Source organism: Plectropomus leopardus, chromosome 8 (assembly GCF_026936395.1).
Source record: "Plectropomus leopardus strain MGB_pleo_1.0 chromosome 8, ASM2693639v1, whole genome shotgun sequence".
In the NCBI taxonomy this organism is placed as follows: Eukaryota; Metazoa; Chordata; class Actinopteri; order Perciformes; family Serranidae; genus Plectropomus; species Plectropomus leopardus.
In genome coordinates this window covers 9,281,260-9,304,469 of record NC_142183.1, presented here as the reverse complement: position 1 = coordinate 9,304,469, position 23,210 = coordinate 9,281,260, and the positions used below count along the sequence as shown (strand labels likewise).

At 38.5% G+C, this 23,210-nt stretch overlaps 1 long non-coding RNA gene across 1 annotated transcript in view; it reads right to left on the bottom strand.

The window, feature by feature from the left end:
• The window catches only part of LOC148188850 (uncharacterized), a 111,658-nt gene that overhangs the window by 72,031 nt on the left and 16,417 nt on the right, over positions 1-23,210 (bottom strand). Inside the window, exon 2 of the long non-coding RNA XR_015777152.1 lies at positions 8,238-8,305. This is a non-coding gene — a long non-coding RNA (uncharacterized LOC148188850). The remainder of the gene's footprint in view (positions 1-8,237; positions 8,306-23,210) is intronic.

Here is a 23,210-nt window from a genome sequence, read left to right as displayed (position 1 = left end):
TTATTCAGCGGGGTTCAGTCAAAGGGCTCCAAGGCTGTAGAGTTCGGTGGTAACCATGGATTCTTTCATTCAGTTAATGCCTTTTGCTTGAAAGCGAAACACAGCCTGAGAACTCATTGTCCGCAGCAGATATTTAATTGAAACGAAGCAAGGGGGGTTGTCATTTGCACTCTCATTCTAAAGACTTTTACCAATATTGTAAAACTTTCTGTGGAGGGTTGATGTGAAATGATTTCTACTCTTTTATAACTATGCCTGCTGCTAGGAGAACTTCATATTGGGCTTAACAACCCTTTTTAATGCACATTTCTGTCCTGTACTGCAAATAGTAATGACAATCTGGCACTTTAGCATATTGTGGTTGTATTTTATTGATAGCTACTGAATAACAATCAGCCCCACTGCCAGAAGAAAATCATATGCAAACCAATAATACGCCACGTTTGTACATTTCATATGTATCATATTAACATTTCTAAAGTGACTTGCTTCTGATTACATGCATATGAGCTAGTTTTCTCATTGGGAAGAAGAGGGGACAGTGGATGGCATTACACCTAACCAGACAGCAGCCAAACACCAGATCACTGGAGACTGCTGTTTGAGACCAACAACACCAGTTGATTTTAGCAAGATATCAGGAGCATTTCCAGGGGCGATTGTGAATTGTAATATATGATTGTGCCACCAAAGCTGGTTGTCTTTTTAGCAAAACATTGGCAGCATTTTAATACGTTTTTGTGCCACCAAAACTGATATTTGGCAGAATTTCCAGCCCTGACAGTCCCACCAAAACCAGGTGCTTATTTGCGAGACATCTGCAGCATTTCCAGCAGCTACTGTGCCACCAAAACTGGGTATGTATTTTAGCAAGACATCAGTGCTATTTCCAGTAGATATTGTGCCACCAAAATTGGATTATTTTTAGCAGGACATCGGCAGCATTTCCGTCCGTGATTGCAACATAAAAAGCAGGTATTTTGAGCCCAAACATTATCTTTTCCTAACCACAACCAAGTGTTGTGGTTAGGAAAGATAACATATCTGCTACATAATAATGTTCAAATGTAACATATCCATTGATTGCAGAAATGGCTAATTTTTTTTTCTCAAAATTGGGTTGTGACAGTCAACAAAAGAATGAAGCAATCATTAAAATACAAATAATTATCAGTTCATCCTGGATTTTAATAATCAAAAATGATGATGTTTCCCAACTTACAGACAGGGGCTTGCAATAGGGTGAATAATTATGAAAACACATATTTTGTGTTTTATATTTATTATTAAATTAGATAAATTTGTAGAGATCTATTTTCACCCTGGCATTACATTGGTCTACTATAAAGGATGACAAAAATCCAAAGGCTGAATATACTTTATGGACATCATGTATCAATTAAAAAAACAAAAAATGCTGATTTTGGAATCAAGATAAAACTTCAGATTATTAATGTAAAGTGAATTTTGGTAGCGCCATATCAGATAGACAGGACACACCAGCTTATGAATTAGGGCTTAAGGTATGTGTGTGAAATCATATTTCTTTCCCAAAATGTAACCTGTTGGTTTATGGGCTAAGACAATGTCAAAGGGTTAAATTTATAAATATATGTTGTTATTATTGGATACATATTGTTAGATATATGCTTGCAAATAATTCAAGAATTTGACCTATAGATGGAAAAAGTGGTATAGAGGCAACAAACATGAGCGTCACGCGTAAAAAAACGGCAGACCACTGTTTCTGAAGATGTTCTGCAGCTGACACGCAGCTCAGACGCGCCTGTCAGGCGCTGCTCAGGTGAGCAGTGTGCACGCTCTAACTTGATACATGAGGGCCGAAACAAAACAACATGCCTGGCGCTGCTCACACTCTCATTACAAGTCGATGCATGTCACATGAATCAACATATTCACGAAATCGATAACGTCAATTATGTTGACGTGTTGCCCCAGCCGTAAACTATATATATATATATATATATATATATATATATATATATATATATATATATATATATATATATATATATATATATATATATATACACACACACATATATATATGCAAATATTGCATTACTAAAAATGTTTCCCCTGTTTTCTTCCTGTGTTTACAATTAGATACAACTGGTAGAAAAAGAAGAGACTTCAGACTGAGTTTGGATGAAAAGATTCCCTGTGTGATACTAAGTTCATCTTTTCTTTTGAATCTCGGTGTCGGCAGCTCTTTACATCGGGATCAGAGGTTGTGCTTTTATGTCAAGTGTATGCAGGTAAAGGTCTTTTTTAAATCAGCAGAAAACTCTCCGTGTTCTGTCTCTACTTGACCTACATGTCATGTTTTCACAAAGACAAACATCAAACACAGGAAAAAGTCTACAACTATTCCAAACACAAAGAACTATACATCCCTTTTATACATATTTCTTTGTCCAGTCTCTGTATTGCCCCCAAATAAATGTGGGGCACACAAAACCTTAGCTTCTCCTTACAACAATAAGAAATTCAATAGAGAACATCACAGACAAAATAAATTACCATACTGTTGACATTTCTCACAACAGTCTGAAAACTTAAAATTTGAAACTTTTTAAAGTTACTGCTTGTTGCAGGACCACAGAATAGGATTGCAACAGATGGTTCAGGTGTTCACATCCTGCATATACTGATAATATAGAGGACATTAATGTTGCTGGATAAAAAATGAACAAACATAAAATTGTTGATGGATCTAGTAACAAATGTCTAATTTATGATGATGAATTTCTAAATTGATGCAATGAGTTTTAAATTGTCCTCATGCAACCAGAGGGCACTGAACTCCCGCAACACATTAATGACAAGGTACAATTTAAATTTAAAGCTACAATATGCAACTTTTCGCCTTCAGGCAGAAATATACCCTTCTAAACCCCCAACCCTCGACGGGGCAAGTTCATGCCCCAACACTTGTCATTCATCCTGATGAGCTGTCGACTTTGAAACTGTATCCAGCCTGAAGCTGAGGTAACTGGCACCATAAAGCCACCACAGGCACTGAGATGAACGTCTGCAGAACAAATGTTGCACCTTTTTTTCTGTTCAGACCTTGTTCCTGTTATTCCATGGCTTATTGTTTCCCTGCATTGTTATTGTTGGCATGATTTTGCTGCATCAGAGCCATTACAGTCTCACCCTAATGGCTAAAACCCAACTCAATGGTATGATCACAAAACAGATTTAGACATCAATACTTTAAAATATAATCTAATATAAAAAGAAATCAGTCAGCAATAAGAGACAAAGTATCATTAACAGGATCTTACTGCAGCTTTCATTTATACCCACAAGCTAGAAAGTAACCAAAGATTCTTAATTGATTTTAGGGAGCCTACTAAAAACAGTTACACTCCCTCTACAAGAGGAGGTCAATACAGGCTAAGATGCAACACGCTGCCAATGGAGCAGTGTTCATTTCATCACAGAAACCCTTCCATCATGCCTCTGGCACACAATGGTAATCAATACACAGGGAGTAGGGAAGGTGCCCCTGATTGATCAGTGGGTCACAGTGGACGTAATCAATACAAAAGCTGACTGGATCACGAACTTTTCAAGAAAGTCACCATAAAACAGGTCATGTATTTGCATCTCTTCAATGTAACAGGGATCAGGCAGATCATTGTAAAAACATTTACTTCAACTGCCTTATAAATTAGGAAAAGGGGTTTATTTTGGTTACACTGGTGTCATATTGACGACAGACATTCACATTTTTAAGGGACTTCACACAGAGCATGGAGATAGCAGACAGCACAGTGAAAACAGGGTATGAAAAGCACTAACAGGACAACATGACAAAGATTTTTTATGTGATGTAAAGGTGCATGTTGTCCTGTTGTGTATCTGCATTGTTATCTCTGCCAGGTGTAGGCCTGGAGGGGACAATGTGTTTGGTTTGTGTCTGTGTGTGTGTCTGTGTGTGTGTGTGTGTGTGTGTGTGTGTGTGTGTGTGTGTGTGTGTGTGTGTGTGTGCGCGCATGCATGTGTGTGTATCTAGTTGTCCTTTGCTAATCAAGTACTGGACCAGTCAGCCTAACATTTTGTGCGTACATCTATGACTGAATGCTCAAGGATCTATTATGGTTGCGGTGATCACAATTTTATTTTATTTTTTTGGTTTAAAAAAAAAAAACTGTCTTATTGACTGTTTCAGACTGCCATTGATTGCTGACTCTTCATTTATCTAGAGATAAATGAAGATTTCTATAGAAAAGTGTGGTCTCACTTTTAAGCGAAGAATCTGCAGACTAATTACATATCTGATATGTTATGATTCCCTAAAATTAGGCACAATATGAGATCAATAAATCTCCATTGTTGTTATCCTTGCTGCCATCCTGACTGTTACAAAGCCGCGTGGGACGATTCTACCGGCGCAGCAGCACAGCGATTTGGCTGCCATGGCTGTGAACTGGTATTATTCTGTTCCCCAAACACTGTCATACCACACCTGGAGCATTTCAGAGGAGTGTTTTGCCTGCCTGATTTTACTGACTTTCATATTTTGTTGGTTGTATCTTTATTTCACAGACAGTTCGGGTTAGACAGCGCCCTCTAGGACGTTCCTGAAAAGCGTTGCAGTGCGTCTGCTGGAATTGTCTTATAGCTGAGATCCGCCACCACTTAGCAACCAGAATGTGGACACCTGGCGAGGATCTGCACTCTACTGAGTGTACTTCTTAAGTTCAGTCTGTGATTTGAAAATGTAATCAAAACCAACCTTCTTAGTGTATTTAATGACTTTCTGTTAGGCCAAGTCCACCAGGATGCCTTCTTTTATTTATTTTTTAAAATGTGGCTGGTAGGAGGTCCCTAAATGTTGCCTTAGACTTAAAGTATGGTAAATATAACAAGTATAAGGCCACAAATCTGAGCATTAGAGGAAAAACTCTAAATTCCTGATATCAAAAAACTGACCATAAACAGAAAAGCAATGAAATGTCATGTTTGTTTACTGCTGTGCACAACATCTCTTTCTTGCACTTTTTGGATTTAATGTTGCTTCTGATGGTACTATATTTTACTAACAAGACTTACATTATAGATACCAAACCCTATTACTACAACTGAATGGACTCTTTTTTTTATTATCTTCTAATAAATTTTTATTTGCATTTACAGTTATTGTTCTCTCCAGTAGACTCTGATGGAGAGTTTTAGATATAAAATTCAGGAAATAGGCTGGCTGCAACATTTGTGCTGTATAATGGTGGAAATCCAAAATAAAACAAATTAAATACCTGGGGCCATATTCACAAACATTCACTGAGAATACTCTCAGAGAGCTACTAACTTAACCTAAAAAAATCTTGCAAGAAGTCCAGCTGAGGACTGAAAAGAAACTTTTATATTTGTGAGGAGTTGAGGTTCACCCTGTCGCTAGGTATGACATAATCTTTTAACAGATGTGATTGGTTGTCATGGATACAGTATGTCATTTAGTGAGCCTGCAAGGTTTGGACACCAAGAGGAAATTATATGTTTGTGTATGTAACTGTGTCTCAATATGAGACTAGCAGTGCTGTTTGTGTGATCACACTGCTGCACTGTAACATTTTTCCAGTTGCAAATATGCCATCATCACTTTACTTCTGGCATTATATCATTATTTCTTTGGGTGGGAGATGTGAGTACACCTCAAATAAGATTGAACATTATTCTTGCAACAGCTAATCTGTAGCATGTCATTAACTCATCCAGCATTTGGAGAATATTTCTCATACCTTTTTGTCTTTCCACCATTTTTTCCTTTGCTTGAGGAACTCTTTAGCCTCTTAAAGGTCCTCCTCCCTGCTCTTAACAGTGTTTTTTTCAACTTAAGTGTTCTCTTAGGGGCTAAGATGCTTTGTGAGTAATTTTTATTAGTCTTAAACTTAAGGGGACATTCTTAAATGTCATAAATCTAAGAATTTTCTCAGAATTTGGTCACTCGGGGCAACTCTCAGTACCAGGAAGCTTTGTGAATATGGCCCCTGATCACATATGCTTGTTAACCCTTTGAAACCTGGGCCAATTGGTTTGAGCTCTTTCAACAACATGGGGAGAAGGCAAAGAGCAACTTAACAAGAAATGGCCCAAAAAATGGCAAGAAATTAGTAAAAATATTAAAAAAGAATAAGCACACATAATATAAAATTATACAAATTACAAATATGGTTTTCTGGATATTTCTCCCTATATATTTAATATATATATGTAGTTTTCTCATATTTCCCTATTTGTTTTTCTATTTTTCTAACCATTCTTCCCTTTTTTTCCAACTAATTTTGAGGTAATTCTCTTGTCACCTTTTACTATTTTCTTGAAATTCGAGGGGCATTTCTTGCCAAGTTGGTCATTGTCTTTGATTTCCCCATTGTTTTCAAAGAAATAAATGCTCTCAAGTTTCAAGGGTTGAATAGCTTTGTGAAAAGCATCCATATACAGTACAAGAAAACTGATGTCGATCCAGGTTTCAAAGGGTTAGTACTTCAAATAAAACTACATTAGTTATTGAACAAAAAAAACTACTCACCAAGTGTCAAGTGAGTGGTTAAAAATCCAAGGACTAATGGGATTAGAAAAGTAGAAATGGCAGATTTTAAAAATCAAACACGGTCTTCAAACAGCACAGCTTAGGGGCTCGTCTCAATGACTTTCAGGATCCTCTATATTTATTTCCATGCTCTCAGGTTGAGTAACTGACCTGAGGTATTCTGACTCAGTGCCTATTGTATTTGTTCAGTAGGACTGGATACTTATCAAATTGTGAAATAAGATTTTTGGATCAATAAACAAAGACATCCGTAATGTTTTCAGTAAGAGTGCACGAGTGTAGCTTGAAACAACTTTGATTTTCCCGAATCCTTTTTTTTATTGGAAAGTTGTGGAGGTGAGGTCTCATCTTTAAACCGTTTAACTTTTCTCCCTCTCTCCATTCCTCTCTACACACAACCGCCCTGCTCTCCCGCACATACACAAAACCACACACTATACACACAGCTAACGTGTAGTTCCTTCACAAAGGAGATTTTTTTTCTCTCTCGCAATTTCTCTCTGGGTTTTCGCTTTCAAATTCCTCTTGTGTGTTTTCTATCCTTTCATGGTAGGTTGAGCTTTTCAGGCATTGTCAGCCTTGTTTAAATTTTTAACAAGGGGGGGAAGAAACAAAGAGACTGAGACGGGGGTTAAGTCCCTCCTCAGAAATCCAAGGTATATTTCCCATGAAATGTTGTGCAGTGACGTGGAAGAGTCTTTGCCTTTTGTGTCCTCTGATGCCGTTTGCCCCTTTTAAGCAAACAGTGAACGCTATGCATGCTTCAGCTTTCACAGCACTGGTTGGTCTACCAAGAGCACTATGCTCAGGTGGTTTAAACTGAACTTCTCTAAATGTTTTTAAATCCACTTTAAGTTGGTTTCTTTTGTAGTAGTTTAAGGAGTATTTCACCCCAGAAGCTCTGACTGCGCAGTCAGTTTTGTAAGCTTAGTTTGCTGGCGCTCTAGGGTGATGAAATCTCAATAAAAGGAATTATGTTAATCAGTGACAATTTTCAGTTATGCCCCACACATGCGTTCCTTGATTGAAATGTAATTGCGTAAAATCATCAGCGGAAGATGCTGATCATGGACGGCCCAACAGAAGCAGTGTTGTGCTTGGTGTCGTCTCCGACAAGGAGTCATCTAATTTTGTGACAGGTGTGAAAGTAATTGAACGCTGCCAGACATCAAGAAAGGCAGAGATTATGAACAACAACAGAAAACAAACACAGACAGCCATTCAAACCTGAACACTGAGTTTAGTACCAAACACACTTTGATTAACAAAGCATAAACTATGTAGTCTAAGGATGGTTTTGACATTTTTCATGAGCGGGGCAGTAGCTACTGCTCTTCTGAGGTCCTTGGTATAATTCAGGGGGTTTAACAATCTGAGATTACATTATTCAATTATAAACTTCGCTGATCCCAGGTTGTTTAGAGTAAATGCCTCAAAAGAAAAGAAAAAAAAGAATTTTATTCCTGGCAGTGTTTTCACTCAAAACCATCTTTGACAAAGACACAGATATTAGCAGTTACCTCTTTGTCAGCTGTGCTAAATTTAGTCTGAATTTATGCTCTACTGTCTATTTTGCAAGAGTTGGTGGTGCTTTTTGCGGCTGACACTGGAGAGTGATGGCTTGTGCCTTATTGGGATGAGGAAGTCAACTTACCAGTCTGTAAACACTTCTCGTGCCAACTTCTGTGAGCTAGCCAGGTCGGGGTTTTCAAATGTAAACATCTAGGAAAAGATAGAGAAGACGGGCATCCAGTCAAACACACATCCTGCTAGACATTGTAAAGGCATCTGAAAATAACCTGAATAACCTCCGTGCCACATTAGTTTCCTACAGGATATTGAGAACTGCAATATGCTCTGATTCACCAAAACTTGGCTGAATCCTGGACAGCCATTCAACCATCTGACTCTTTGTGTGTGCTTTGCAGTAAATAATGACTTGTTTGTCAGAGGGAACATGAGGTCCTGTACTGTTTCTGGATCACTGTTATACACCATTTAAACGTGGCTGCAGAGGAGGAGTGACCATGCAGCCATTTTGTTCAGGTCAAAATCTATAAAGAAATCATGACGCATGCCATGAACGCAAGAGATGGTGGCAAACAACAGACAGATTGTGCTAGTATGGCTAATAGGGTTGAGTACCAAATGAAGCACAATGGTATCTATATGGGTACTACCAAGTACCGATTCAAATCAAATCCACTGGTGCCAAATTTCTATAACTGACAGGTGTCTACTCCCTCACCCCTAAAGCTTGTTTAATATTTAAACTTTTGTTGTTTCAACTGATCTTAACGGTGCCTTTAATGTAAACAGTACTCAACCATTGTGGCTAAAAGTCTAAATTAATTAAAGAGATGGAAATACATTCTTATTAGTATCAGGACCAAACTTTGTAAAGCTGGTAAGAAGCCTGAAGGGACTTGGATCTCACCATTTCTAAAATCTTGACTACCGCCCTGCCAGGAGCCAAGAAACTAACATTCCAATAAAACTCAGAAGCAAGGTAAAGGGACATTTGGACCTCATGTGCACTGGTTGACAGAAATAGCAGTCACTTAACAAACACCTCTACTGTGCAGCAATTTTCAATTATGACTGCTTGCTTGCCTCACGGGCTTAATTGCAGCTAAAGGATCTTATAATAGAAATAGAAAACAAGTCTATGATCCCTGTGAGATGCATTTGAGAGCATGCCAATGTCAAATGAGACACAGGAAACCAGAGAGAGTTGGCAAACTGGCTCCATCTCCTGGAGGAGACAAGAGACGGGGCTCCACTGAATACACCCCCACCTCCACATGCTGTCAGAATGTGTAACCAGCACATAGCAACTATCACTCATGGCTGTCAGAAACGAATACTTATTATAAAATGAATAATAACACAGATAAGTGTTTGAATCAAGGTGGAAGCACCTGAACATACTCTGTGGTGGTGTTTGAGGTGTCGAATGAGGGTATTTGTGAAACTGAACATAATACTGTGTAAATGTAGAGCAAATAAACCTCGGACGAGTATAGGCGATAACCGGAAAAAAACGACTTAATATCCACATTAAATGCAGAGCTGAACAAACAAGTAATATGTCGCTGACCTCATTCACAAGAATGCTACTGGAAAGGCTGCACTGCAAATGAATAATAATAAACTATAGTGCTGGTCCATTTGTTCCAATTGTTGGGGGGGTGTCTGCAGGTGCAGTAAAGCATGAATTGGCCATCCATGACCAGTAATCATGTCCTGTCTATTAGACTGTGCTGCTGGGAAATAACACAAGGAATAGAAAAAGAGCTATGAAATTCCTGGAATTACCACAGCTCACTTGTCACAATCCAATTACTTTGTCTATGTTTGCGGCAGAGCTCCATCCTTCCTCAGTTTCAATTCATTTCCCGAGGTTAACACCTTATTATTTTTGACCACACACTCTGTAACTTGCACCTGCATGCGTCTTTACCCTTGCACAAACCCAAAATTGGAGGGAAAAATGTGAAATTCTGACACATATTAAAATGTCAACACTTTGATGCTTGAAATGATATATGCTCCACAGTTCATGAATACAGCTTTGCCCTGTGTGCCTTCCAACATATTGGATTTTCCAGAGTGGAAGCAGCATTTATATTCAGCTGTTTGGTGAGGTTTAGAAAACAAGGACTGATCCTTATTGTGCATCTTAAGCTGGTCTATCTCCCTTAAATGAATTCATTTAACAAGCACTTCTCGGGGGTTTGTGTGCCAAGAAGCACTGAGTTACAGCTGTTCCACAATGCCTCTGCCACAGTCCAAATTTAGCTGAATAGCTGCAAGGGAGAGTGCTCTCCAAGCTGGATCAGGACCTGACATGAAGGTGCATCCAACTACAAAGCAACACCGCATTTTCTATCCTTCAAGAAACAAAAGAAGTACAATATTTACTCACCCATGACACAAAAATGACTACAGTATGTCTGCAGGGGGTTGAAAGGCTTGTTGATCAAGCCGTATTGATTCACGTTTTTCTTTTGGTGTTGAGATTTTTGATATCCAAAGCTCACTTTGCAGCTCATGTTTTGTAAGAAGACCCCCACCCACCCACACACACCTCCCCAAGTGTCTTGAAGCTTCCAGAGTCTTATCATTCGGTTACTGATGTCCAATTCACTTGTGTCACGAGTTGTGAGCATAATACATAAATTTCCTTTTGTTGTGAAGTGTTTTTAAAAGACCCTTGGGTCTTTGTCTCACTTGCAAAATTAGCATTTCTTTCATTCTTTCAGTTTCATGTACATGCAAATAAACTAAACTAAATTAAATATATTATAATGGAAGGAATAAAGCAGAGTCTTCCCATCAGTACTGAGCACCCGCTGAGTGTTTATTCCCGCATGTGGCCTTAGCTTGTTTGCTAGTTTGTTGTGTCATAACATTTTCTGAATAAAATAACTGCGTCTGAGCGAAAAATGAATATGAATTGCCTGAACCACATGTGGAAACGAAAAGTGTTGTTTCTGAGAAAGTGCAGCCCCATGCTGAACGTCCATATGGTTGTTCTCTAATGATACTTGCAGAGGTTTGGCCTCAGAGTATAATTGTAAATGACTGTAACCAAGTGAAACTAGCTTCCTGGCACATTTGCTATGGGGAAAACTGGATACTTCATTTGCCTCCAAATTTTACTTGAACCCACTCAGCTATCATGGCTGCCGATGTCAGGCAGCCAGTACCATGGCTGTTCACCTTGAGGGGTCCCTGGGAGATTGGCTTCTCTGGAGCTAACTGATATGGACTGGAGCCCAATTTCCTTTTGGCTAATTAGCTTGGCTACAATACCAGTGGCAGTCCTTATCAGCCCCCGAGCCTTCTGCTCTCTGTCTGTTTCCTTTTTTTTTAATTTTAGGTCTGCAGCACAGTAAGATAGCTTTTCCAAAAAGCTCACAGTGGCAGGTTTCTATTTGTATGTGCGTGATGGTGAAGATTATGCATGTTCTCAAAGCATGCTCTCATCATGTCTGTCTCAAATTTCACTGAGGCACATTAAGGGAAATTATTTTATGAGGTATACGCTTGTAAAAGCTGCAAGCTCAGTTACCTCCTGAGAGGTTTATTGTCTGAATGGGAAATATGAGCAGAATGTTAATTCAAAATATAACAGAGACGATAAGACAAATATCAAAATATTTTCAACACACTTTTTCAGACTGGCAACAGATGGCACCACCAACTAAAAGACATTTTTTAATGTCAGATTCTAGAGTTGGCCCTGATACAGATATCATACCTGAGATATTCTACATGCATGTACATGTAACCATAGAAGCGTTTTATAAAAGGAGTGGTTCAACATCCTGAGAAATACAATTTGTCTTTTTGCCAAAAGTTTCACATAAAGGTCAATACCGTCTGTTTGTTATATATGAAGTCGGCAGCTAATTTGTTTAGCTTAAAGGCGATGTCCAGCACTTATGAGGTTTTTTGCTACCTTTTTTTCACTATTACTTGCTAACGAAAACTCTCGGGAAATAGTCAGCCACGTAACCCCCTGAAAACTACAACTCAGAATTTTAACTTCATGGATTGAACACACTGATAATGTGATATATATTAGGTGTTAATAATGAGTTTACGAGGTCCTGGTTGTTGGATTTTGTTACCTTTGACAGAGCCAGGCTAGCTTGTCCAGTCCTTGAACCTATATGCTAATGACCCACTAGTTGTGGCTTCATATCTAGTTGAAACTGATATGCGTTATTTATTCTGATTTAAGTGAAATTACTTACTACTGCTTAAAAATATTAAGGTACCAATGTCCATGGACAATACTGTGAAGGATTAAATAAAAAATAAATGAGTTAGAAAAACTTAAATAAAACAATTTGACAAGTAAACATCACCACAACGTTTTGGTAATATTAGGTTGGCTGAACTTAAATAAGCTTCTCAAGCACAGCAAATAAAATCATGTTGGTAGCACTACCCTAACTGGGTTTGTCGGACTATAAAAAACTCATTGGATTTATTCAATACTGCCTGAGTTGGAACTACTTAAAAAGTTCAATGTAAAATGTTACCTTTTTTTTTTAAAAAAAAGTTGAACCATTGGATTCTTTTTTAAAGTGCAGGCATGAAAGCAGACTTGAACATCTCATCTAACTTTCAGCAAAGACTGAGGACTTTTTTTTTTATTTCTAAGGGTTACTTTGCAATTTTCAACCAGCTTTGTATTATAACACTTTGGGTAGTACATATAAAGAGAAAGGAGGCAAACTACCCTTTATATCTTGCCAGCACCAAGATATTTCTGCTGATTTGTCAGCGAAAACTTACAGATTATACTTTCTTGTTTTTGTGTGCCACCACTGGCACAAAAAGTATAGAAGTGGATCAAGAGAGTCTCTCTCTCTTTATCTCTAAAAGTCAGACCAAACTCAGATCTGTCTGTAAAACTAGGCAGTACTGATGATATAAACTAATTATAAATTTGGTTTATATACTGTCATTATAAACTCAGATTCTGTTACTATATTGCTCATTTATCAACTAAAATGTCTTCAGAAACATATTTTAGTGCACTAATTAGCTATATTATGAGAGTTTGTGAATAGGGAGTGGGTGCCATGTATTATGGAAATTGAAGCTGAAAAAAAAGAGTTAAAAAGTAAAACTAATCAGCACTGATCAAATTTGAACCAAGATTCTGTGGCTGCATTGCCAGTTTCTTGACTAAAATGTTTCCAGTAAAGTATTTAAGTATGCTCTTTAACCGTAATACAACATGGTTTGTTACCAGCTGGCTGCCATGTTTTCCGAGGGACAACTTGCATTAGGCTACACACCAGTATGAGTGTTTATTAGTCCCGTGCAGTGCAGTGAATTCTGGTAACTGCAGTATATAGCACCAGTTTCAAAAGTATATGAATTCTTCTACAGCATAGACATCCCATTTTTATGAAAAGACCATCTTTCCAGCAGTGAAATGCTATTAAGGAAGATATTTCAATGCCATTGGACAATTAAAATATGTTATTTAAACAAAAATGACAAACTTTAAACTCAATTGTAAGTTAGTATAATCATTATTTGCATTTACATTTGAAGAGTGCAGTAGTTATGTTTAGACCACCTGCTACCTCACAAGGAAGCAAGGTGTCTACATACAGTGTGACCCCTGATTGGCTTTTTCAAGCATGAGAGTCGCTTTAGAAGCTGTGTATTTTTTCATTGTGTGTGCCGCCGCTTTATTGTCATGTATTGTCATTCTCCTGACTGCTTGCCATACATCTCATCCACTCTGGACTATCCACTCAGCAAAACACACTTATTGTGTTAATTTTCTTCAGTTTGCAGGATATCTTTGGCAAACCTTATTCTAATTCGTGTAATCCCCAGAGATGGCACAGGCCCAGCATGCAGCCATTCAGAATGCACCAGTGCCCTCAAATGCCTGCTCAGCCCCAGAACACAGACAGTAAAGGCCTCAGGGTAATTTCACACTCTGTTATGATTTTGTTCAGAAATAATATGGGTTTGGGGAGAAGTTCGGGTTGACTTCAGAGGAAAAAAAAAAGCATCATGGTGTTGCTGAAATTTTACTTTCGCCTGGCTTTGCTACTCTAAAGACCAGTACCTGTCAAATAAATGCAAATGTGTTTGCATATTAAGTAGAAAAATTACAGCGATTATGGCTGTGCAGTAACAATAAAGCTTTATTCTAAGTATTAGCGCCTGGCATGAGATAAGAAGCCACAGTGCTCAATCTAATGAAGCTAAAGAAATTCTTGCATTAAGAGCCAGAAACTGCTGCATGTTTCATGACGGCAAGAAAAAATGGACAAAAGGCATTTGAAAGAAAGCACCTGCCAAACAAAGACTCTCTAATGTCTCCTTAATGTGTTTCTTTGGAACATTTGGCTGCAGGGCATCACAGGGTGACACATGTACACAATAATAGCAGACTAAAAGAAGCATAGGACCATATAATAGCATCCATGACCATTAAACTTTAATAGGCGCACATAACTAATGCAGTTAAACCTGCTGCAGGTTTCCCTTGGTCCAAGACCCACCAGACTCACAGATTAAATTTCTGAACCAGATTGATTTGCACAGACATGACAAATGGCCTTAATGTGATAAAACATCACAGGTCAGCGTACTGTTAAGGTAGTGGGCAGAATGACTGTGGTCACAATTACGTGAGTAGCTTGCAGCACGCCTGGCAAACAACATAGAATTACCGCCAAGCTGAGGATGTCAAGGCAACCTAATGCTCCGTCATTGAAACCCATCTCAATTAAGCTGCTGCTGGACAGGTGCCTGGGAGTTGACTGATTGGTTCTTCCCATCCCCTCTCAGTGTGGTGATGTTTCTATTTTCCCCGTGGAAAAAACGGAGGATGTTAAGGGGCTCTAAATAGAGTTTCTCTGTGTTGCTCAATAAAGAGAATGGCAGTTACTAACTCTTGAATGTACAAGTCAAGACCTCCCTGCGGTGATAATAGCCTCACTCCACCATTTACAGTGCTAAATCAGGGACATATTAGTTCTGCAATGGAATTATATACTGAAATAGCACAGCTCCTTCTTTAACTACACTAAAAATTTTCTTCATTACTTCCAATAATATAATTATTACAGAATAATTTTTTAAATAATAGTGTTTTTAAAGGATAACTATGGTTTATTAGGAGTATGACAATGATGGTTTTATTTTTGTATCAAGGAATCAGTGCGCTCACTAAAAATAGGTCCAACACAATTAGCAAGACGATAATATATGTTGTAAACTCACAGTTGAGCCATATTAGCTTCCACTTTACCTGTAGGTAAAACAATAAGAGAGTGCACTAATACTGTCCCTAAAATAAGACCGTGAGTGCTCACAACTTCAGTACAGCAGTAAGTTTGACCAAGAAGTTGGCATGTAAACTGCAGTGGATGTTTACAACAGTTTGAATAACAGCATTAGAGTTTTCCTTTGTTTTCTCTTCCAAAGATGTCTTACCTGTATGATTACATTGAATCTAATGATTATTGTCATTGAAATTAATCTCTGTTATTTTCTATATTCATTGATTAGATGTTGGCTGTAGAAAATGTCAGAAAATGGGGGACAAGCTGTCGATTATTCTTTCCCAAAGCCCAAGATGATGTCCTCAAATGTCCTGTTTTGTCAATGCAAAATAACCATTCTTGTATCATTTACCGTGTGTAACCTTGAATTTGTAAAGCAAACTTTGTTTTTCAAACATGCCTCCAGGGTGGAAGGAGAATCCAAAACAAAGCAAACATTTTTCATGAACTGAAGTAAATGGGGACTGTTTTATATTGTAATGTTTTAGCATAAATGCATTTGGGAAGTACTGGGCATATGGATAAATGAGACTTGGATTATACTGCACAAGTTGTGTGAGTTTGTAAAACAGTGTTTTGATAGAATTCTGCTTTTGTCAAATGTGGTCCCTGTTTACTTCAGTTCATGAAGAATGCTTGCCTGTTTTTAGATTCTCCGATCACAGAAAAAGCATGCCAGAAAAACATTTTCTACGCATATTCAAAATAACACATGGAAAGTAATTGATATATAAATGGTTATTTTGCAGGTGAAGTATTATTGTTATATATTTGTTGTTATCTGATAACATCTGAAGTCATAAATTAACTCAAATGACCAACAACAGCAAAAATAATGCCTACATAACACCTTACTGAACAAAGGTAGACAGGTTTACAACAAAATATCAGCAGAACTACAAAAAAATGCATTAAAATGGTGTTACTATAAAAAGAGGCAATGGAAATGTGGCTTCATATGAAGCTGCAATTGAAGAAGGGATTTCAAAGATAATACGGACTTGGCCACAGACTGAGATGCTGAGGCAGGGAGTCCCAAGAGTGAGGGAGATATGATGATTCAAAATAGACTTGTATAAACTGTTCACTCTGTCATGGGTCAAAATAGAGGTGATGGTGTGGCGAGATAGCAGGAACCTCCACATGTGTCGCAATCTTCCAGTGAAACTCCCCACTGTGAAGTGAAAAGCAGCGACTGGCATTAGAGTCCACATGCATCAGAGGAGACAAATGGCAGCCTGCACCCTGCCAAGGCTCACACAGGAGCTGGCGGTGACAGGAACCGAGCTTCACACTGGGAACCGCTTACAAAAATCTTTATCATTTATTTGGAAATTGCACTGTAAATGAAACAAATGGTTGTTTGGTCGCGGGCGAGACAGAGGCACAGAGGTCTTAATGATGCTGAATATCAACACAATAACTGTCCACACTGTTAAGAAATAATAGTCTGGTGGCTGTAGTGATGCCAGAGACAGATGCCACAGAAGTTAGGAGGCCACCAGGAGGAAAATGTTCCATTTCAGGAGTTTTGTTAATGCGACCGGCGGATGGGGAGACCTTATCAGACATCAGATAAAAAGAGGACAGCTTCACACAGTTGGGCTGAGAATCTTAATCGCAAGCTGGGTGTTGTATTTTTTCCTCAAGATGCTGAATGTTTCCTTTGGATATATTCTATAAATGACAGCTGTTAAACATGCTTCTTCAAGACAAAAAAACAGACGATCTGTGTCATAATCTGAAAATCTGCTAGCACTAATTATTTACTATTAGTAAATAATAAAATGATAATTCCCTCTCGCATAAATGACGCAGCACAAGCATCATGTAGCATGGTATTCTGAAGGACAGCAACGTGGATGTTGTCTTTGACATGCACATCGCTTTTGACCAAAATATATGACAATCTTTAAAACATTTTTCCATATTCATTTTCACACTAAACCAGATAAATCAGGTACATTAACTATGGCGATATTGAAATTCCCCTTCTGACCATATGTCTTTCAGAAAAAACAGTGATGTGCACTACTATCGTCAAAAAATGCTGAGTCACACAGCGCACGTATGGCATTTTCCACACACATGCTTGCTTGGCTTGATTCTGTTTGACCGGCGCATCAGCCCAGCACAACAGGGGTTTGCATCTCTATTATAACAAGGCTTTCTGCTTACAGGGGTGTTTGGAACTGATACGCGCTTATCTTGCGTGATGATGTTTAAAAGCAGTGATCTAATCCAAGTCCCCGTTTGTTTTTCCACACAACACGGCAAGTAAAAGTGCTGACTGCAGCTCTAACATCTCACTGTGGCTGTTTCTACTTGTACTCTTTCTCCGTGCGGTCAAGCAGACTTTTATTTGAAAAACTGCAATTGACGTTTTCTTTTGTACTAGTCAAAGATCACAGTTCAATGACCTTTCTAGTCATTCCATTTGTATGGGTGAAACATAGACAAAGTAAGAAAAAAAGACTGAATATGACGCAAAATTCATAATAGGCGTTGCATAATTGAATATCGTTTTGTTATAATAGACACAAGATGACCATCATCTTGGCAATTCAATACCGTTTTGAGTGATAATCTCGTCATATCGCCCAAGCCTTGATCATTTGAGCTATTCCGCCTCCCTTATCTAGAAACTAAAAGGGCAAATCTGATTTTTTTATTGTGTTAAATTTAGCTGGAGGGTTATTTGGTTTCCACTCAGACCACAGACAAGTCTTTTAATAATAGCTTGGAGTGTGTCCGTGGGTCTCTATATTTCCTCAATCTCCAGTTTGACCTTTTTTGCTCATGGAACTTCTACATCATTCTCTACCAGTCTGGTAATGGTTTCAAAAGAGGCTCTATTGGGGAAAGGGCAGCAATTATGTTTTTACCCGTAATGGTTTCGCTGGAGAATAAGTGAAGAAGGGTCAGGGTAAGTTTTACTGGAACTAGAACTGTAATATCATCAGAAAGCAAAACAGTCTAATGGGCTCAACATTTCAGCCAAAAGGCATTGAAAGAATGGGCTCCTCTCTGGTTCGACAACTGTACTGAGGCTCTTTATTCTTTAGTTTAAACACATGCTCCTTTTATGTCTTATGCAACATTGCTCCTTTTTTGTCGGGGACAAAGCAACACAGATCCAGAAAGTCGTTGGTACTGTAGAGTCATTTATATTCAACATACAGTTACTGTTAGATAACAGATTTTTTGGGGGAAAAAACACATTTAAGAATAGGTTTGGCTCTCAGGAGATTGTACAGTTGTTTGTAAAACCACAGGACAAATCACTGCTTCTATTTACGAGTCAGGTTTAATTTATTTAGTTGTTAAATTGCATTTACTTTTCTTTATTGCATGCAAAAGGCAATAACGCGTTAGGAAGGAGCACAGCAGGTAATTAAATGCTGCTCCCTTATTCTATTGGTTATCTGTTGACTCTTGTGTTTATTAGAGAACATCACGGTGCATTTGTCAGTGTTGCATTTAGATGGTTATAAGAACTTGATCAGACCAGAAAATGATGTAGCCATTCAACAGAAATAAGAGCTGTTATTTATAATGCCGGTGTGAATGAAGTGATTATTTAAAATGGACTTTTCATTTTAATTTTTTGTGTCTTATATAGTGTTACATTATTGGATGTTCATACATGGACAAAGTTTCAAATAAACATATGCAGATGTAATCTCTGTGAGCAAAATTCTCAGATTTTCGATTGTCATCTTATTCTAACAGTATTTTCTATTGTGGCTACAAAATGCATCATAGTGTGCCGAATTTTTTCACATGGAAATCTGCTCTTCTCAAACTATTGCAAGTGTTTCTATTGCATAGCCTACACTGCTACGTAAGGCTACATGCTAACATCAAATAAACATGTAAACAGAGTTGCTAATGTTGTAAATTTCTCCTCAATTTTGGACCAGATTCCTGCTGTAGCTACATGCTAAAATCTTGGAAAGATGTAATTTTGGTTGCTGATGTTAATTATGCCTGATTTTGGATCATATTCCTGCTGGAACAAGTCCAAAGCCGCTATTCTCCTACAGTCATTCCCCAGCTGCAAGTACACTAAAGTACTAAAGTAAGTTTAGCCAGATGCTAACATTACAGAAACATGGAGGCTACGCTTGGTTGCAAATGTTGTTAGTTTCTGTGATTTTGCATAATATTCCTGTTTGAAAATGCCAGATTGGTGATTTTCATGGTACAAAGTGCCGCCATTTTCCGGCTGCAAATACACTGCTAATATACATTTACATATGCATTTGATGCTAACATCAGGGAGACGTGGCGTTGGCTGCTAACCTTGTTAATTCTCCCTGACTTCAGCTCATATTCCTGCTGGAAAATGTCTAGTTTGTTGAGAGGTGAATACAGGTTTTCTAGCAGACTGTGAGGAAAATGTTTTGTTAAAGCATGTAAACATGTTCTAGTAGAAACCTTTACATATTTGGCATGAACCTAAAAATTAGCATGATAGATTATCTTCTGTGTGTAGGGTCTGTTTGGTAAAGCAAAGACACAAAAACATTTCATTAATGTTACTAAAATCCAATAGAACCACACAAACACAAATAAAATAAAGTGGTGACCCTTCTGTACACAGAAGACTCTGAGGACGTTTCTAAGGGGGAAAAAGGCCTTTCTAACGACGTCAACCACCAAGACTTCAATTTAGGTGACTTATGTAATCTGTGTCTATTATCAAAGGAATTTTAAATGATTCATCTTTCTTCTGAGAAGTTATTTACTTATAAGCTATTGTGTGACTCCAAAGGAAAGGCTACCAAACTTTACCTGGTACTCCATTCTCAAAAACAACAAAAATGTCACACAAACACTCAAAGAGACATACAGCAACACTCACAGAGAGCCTTGAACTCAGGCATGCACATTAAAAAGGAAGTGCATTGCAGTACATAAAAGGGAAGTGAGCAACCTCAAGTGGCATCGACCTGTGCACCTGTCATTTCAATCCTGTTCCTTCTCTCATGATGGTTTCACTCCCAGTCTCTTACAATTTTACCATCCAGTCAGTCATGAGGTCTGCAGCCCCACGGGACAGCAGGGTCACCTGGTGGTTAGAGGCCAGCCTGTAACCGAAAGGCCAAGAGACTGAGCCGCTGCATCCATCTGTGCCTATGCGTCAAAGTAGACTTAAGTTAGACATTGAAGTATTGCTTACTCCCGTGGCACGGCATCCTGCTGACTGCGCACTGTTCCCCCTACGGTTTTAATCTGTGTCCTGCGTTAATTTTCATTAGGATGTTTAGAGGAAGTACTTGCTTCATGTAACTTTTCTTTCTTTGTTTTGCCTCAAAAGCACAACAACACATGGAGTTTTGCTTTTCTATCTCCTCCTCTTCTCTAAGACTTGTATTCATTTGTACTTGCCAAAAGAAGTACCAGATTCTTGACAACGCTGGACTTCTACTTATCCCTCTCCCACCCCAGTACATTTGTCACAGAATAGCTTCACCCGCTTTCCTTTCCAGATTAAATTTTAATTCTAAAAATGAATCAAAGCAAGCTGAGTTTTGAACTTTTTCACATCTTGCATTGTTGGAAAAAATTAAAAAATGAGATAAGTGCACTGAGTAGAGTGTAGATCTCAGCTAGGTGTGTCTGGGGACATGTTTACATGACAGTCATGGAAAGACGCATAGAAAAGTGAAATAGTATTGTAACCAGGTGTCCTGGATTCACGCAACATCAGTGCATAAACCCAAGGCTCTACATACAACATGCAGAACATTCGTTTAGCAGCAAAAAACTGTTTGCGACAGTAAGATATAGTGGAGTACTGGCGTCCTGAGCAGAGAATAAAGTCGCACTGCCTCTATTTGTGCTTTAATTTGAGCTTTTCTGCTCTTTGTTTTGGTAGCTGGGGTGGTTGTTTGTGCATAGTGCATATGAGCTTTCCCTTCAGGTCCCATTAGCTACCTAATCTCTGCCACCCTGCACTGTGCTCGTACGGTGGTTACCGCTGCTATCTTGGGCGTTACACTCCGTCACGACCTCATGTTTCCCCTCAACTAAACTCTGTAAGCTCTGTGAGCACTGGTAGCACCGTTGCTTGTGACGCCAGAGGTGAGAGCTGTGTAAGGTTCGATTTAATCCTGGTCGATTGCCAGAAATACCATGTGATTTTGATGATCACTTGCAGCCTCCACAGCCTGTCAAGAGGAGTGAGGAGTAAGCAGTTAATGAAGGTATGAAACAGTCTATAACAAAGGCTTTTTTTGTGAATCACAGAAACAGAGGTCTGTAAGCATACAGTCATAAATGTGCACAAAAAAATATTAGGCTGCTGGGTCCAGTAGTATGTAAGATTAGTTAGCTTTCATGGACGGATGTCAGTTTTTGAGCCACAACGAAGACCATAGACTAGACAAGCCTTTTTCTGGAAAACATGCAGCACCAACAGGCTGGTAAAGAGGAGTCAGCAGTCAATCATGGTATAAAACAGTCAAAAAAATAGGTTTTTCAACAATTGTGAATCACCACAACCACAGGAGGTTCTTTAGCATTCAGTCATAAACATGCACAAACAATATTAGGCTGCTGGGTCCAGTAGCATGCAACATTTACTGCACACAAACTCCCACATGACTGACTGCATTATCCCCTTTTGGTGTAACAAACCAAAGATGATGAGCCTGGAGGCAGAGTTTATGTTGCTTTATGCTAATTAAATTGTGATGGCCTAAAGCTAGCCTTGGTGAATACAAACTAACAATTTTAGCTACCCCCTTCAGTACTATCAGTTTCTTGCTATTAATAATGTACCATTTATTTTCTCTGCATTATCTCTAATATCAGGCATTGCCAGGAAGCCTCAATATTGATTGGAGGGGGTTGGGGGTTCAGCAAATCTAGCCCACCCACGAAATCCGCTCTTATTCACAGTAGGAAGTGAAGAAGCCGCTTGTGATTCTGTGAGTAAACATGAGACATTTTCCTTCAGTCTATCTGTAGTCAGTCAGTCAGTAAGTACAGTCAGTGTTTTGTGTTAAAGTGGAAAACAAATCTTTGGATTGTTGAAAAATAGCCCTCTTAAAGTGACTTGTATCAGCAGTGACTACAGTGTATTACCCCTAAACTGCACAGCAGATACAGCACTTAGCCAGTTCTGTAAGGCCTCAGGTTCAGTGTCAGAATTAAGGCATAGCACAGTACCTTCCAAGGCCAACACAAGCAGACACTTTATGCCTGCAGAACAGCCATGATATACTCTTGAATGGTCTTTCATGCTCCCATAGCTCCGTAACCTTCACCTCTCAGAATGCCTGAGGAGGAAGGATAGTGTTTCATGTTAACAGCTAAGAGTTCAACTGTATGCCAAGTAAAAAAATCAAAAGGCTCACAATCAGAGCACGTGCAGTCCCCTCTGATATTGACTCAAAAGCTCCGGGTTCAAAAATGCAAGTTAATGTGTGAAAATCTTGAAAAAAGGGGAAAAAGCAAAAGGAACAAGTTGATGATTATATTACATTGCAGGTTCCTTGCAATTGCATCATTTTTTTCAACCACTAAAAATCTAAAAATAACTGAACACTGATAGTGTTACTATGCTCTGTATTATTATGTACAGTCCCACTGTACATGCATTACATATAAAACCCTTCTCTGTTAGACACAAATTGCATTCGGGGTGCCTAAATGGATATTTTTCTGATTGATGACAATGTACCCTATAATATAATAAAGCTCATTTGGGTGTGAAATACTACACATCATTTCTATGAGTCCACAAATCCTATCTACTGCTTCAGTGAGCTCCAGTGCCA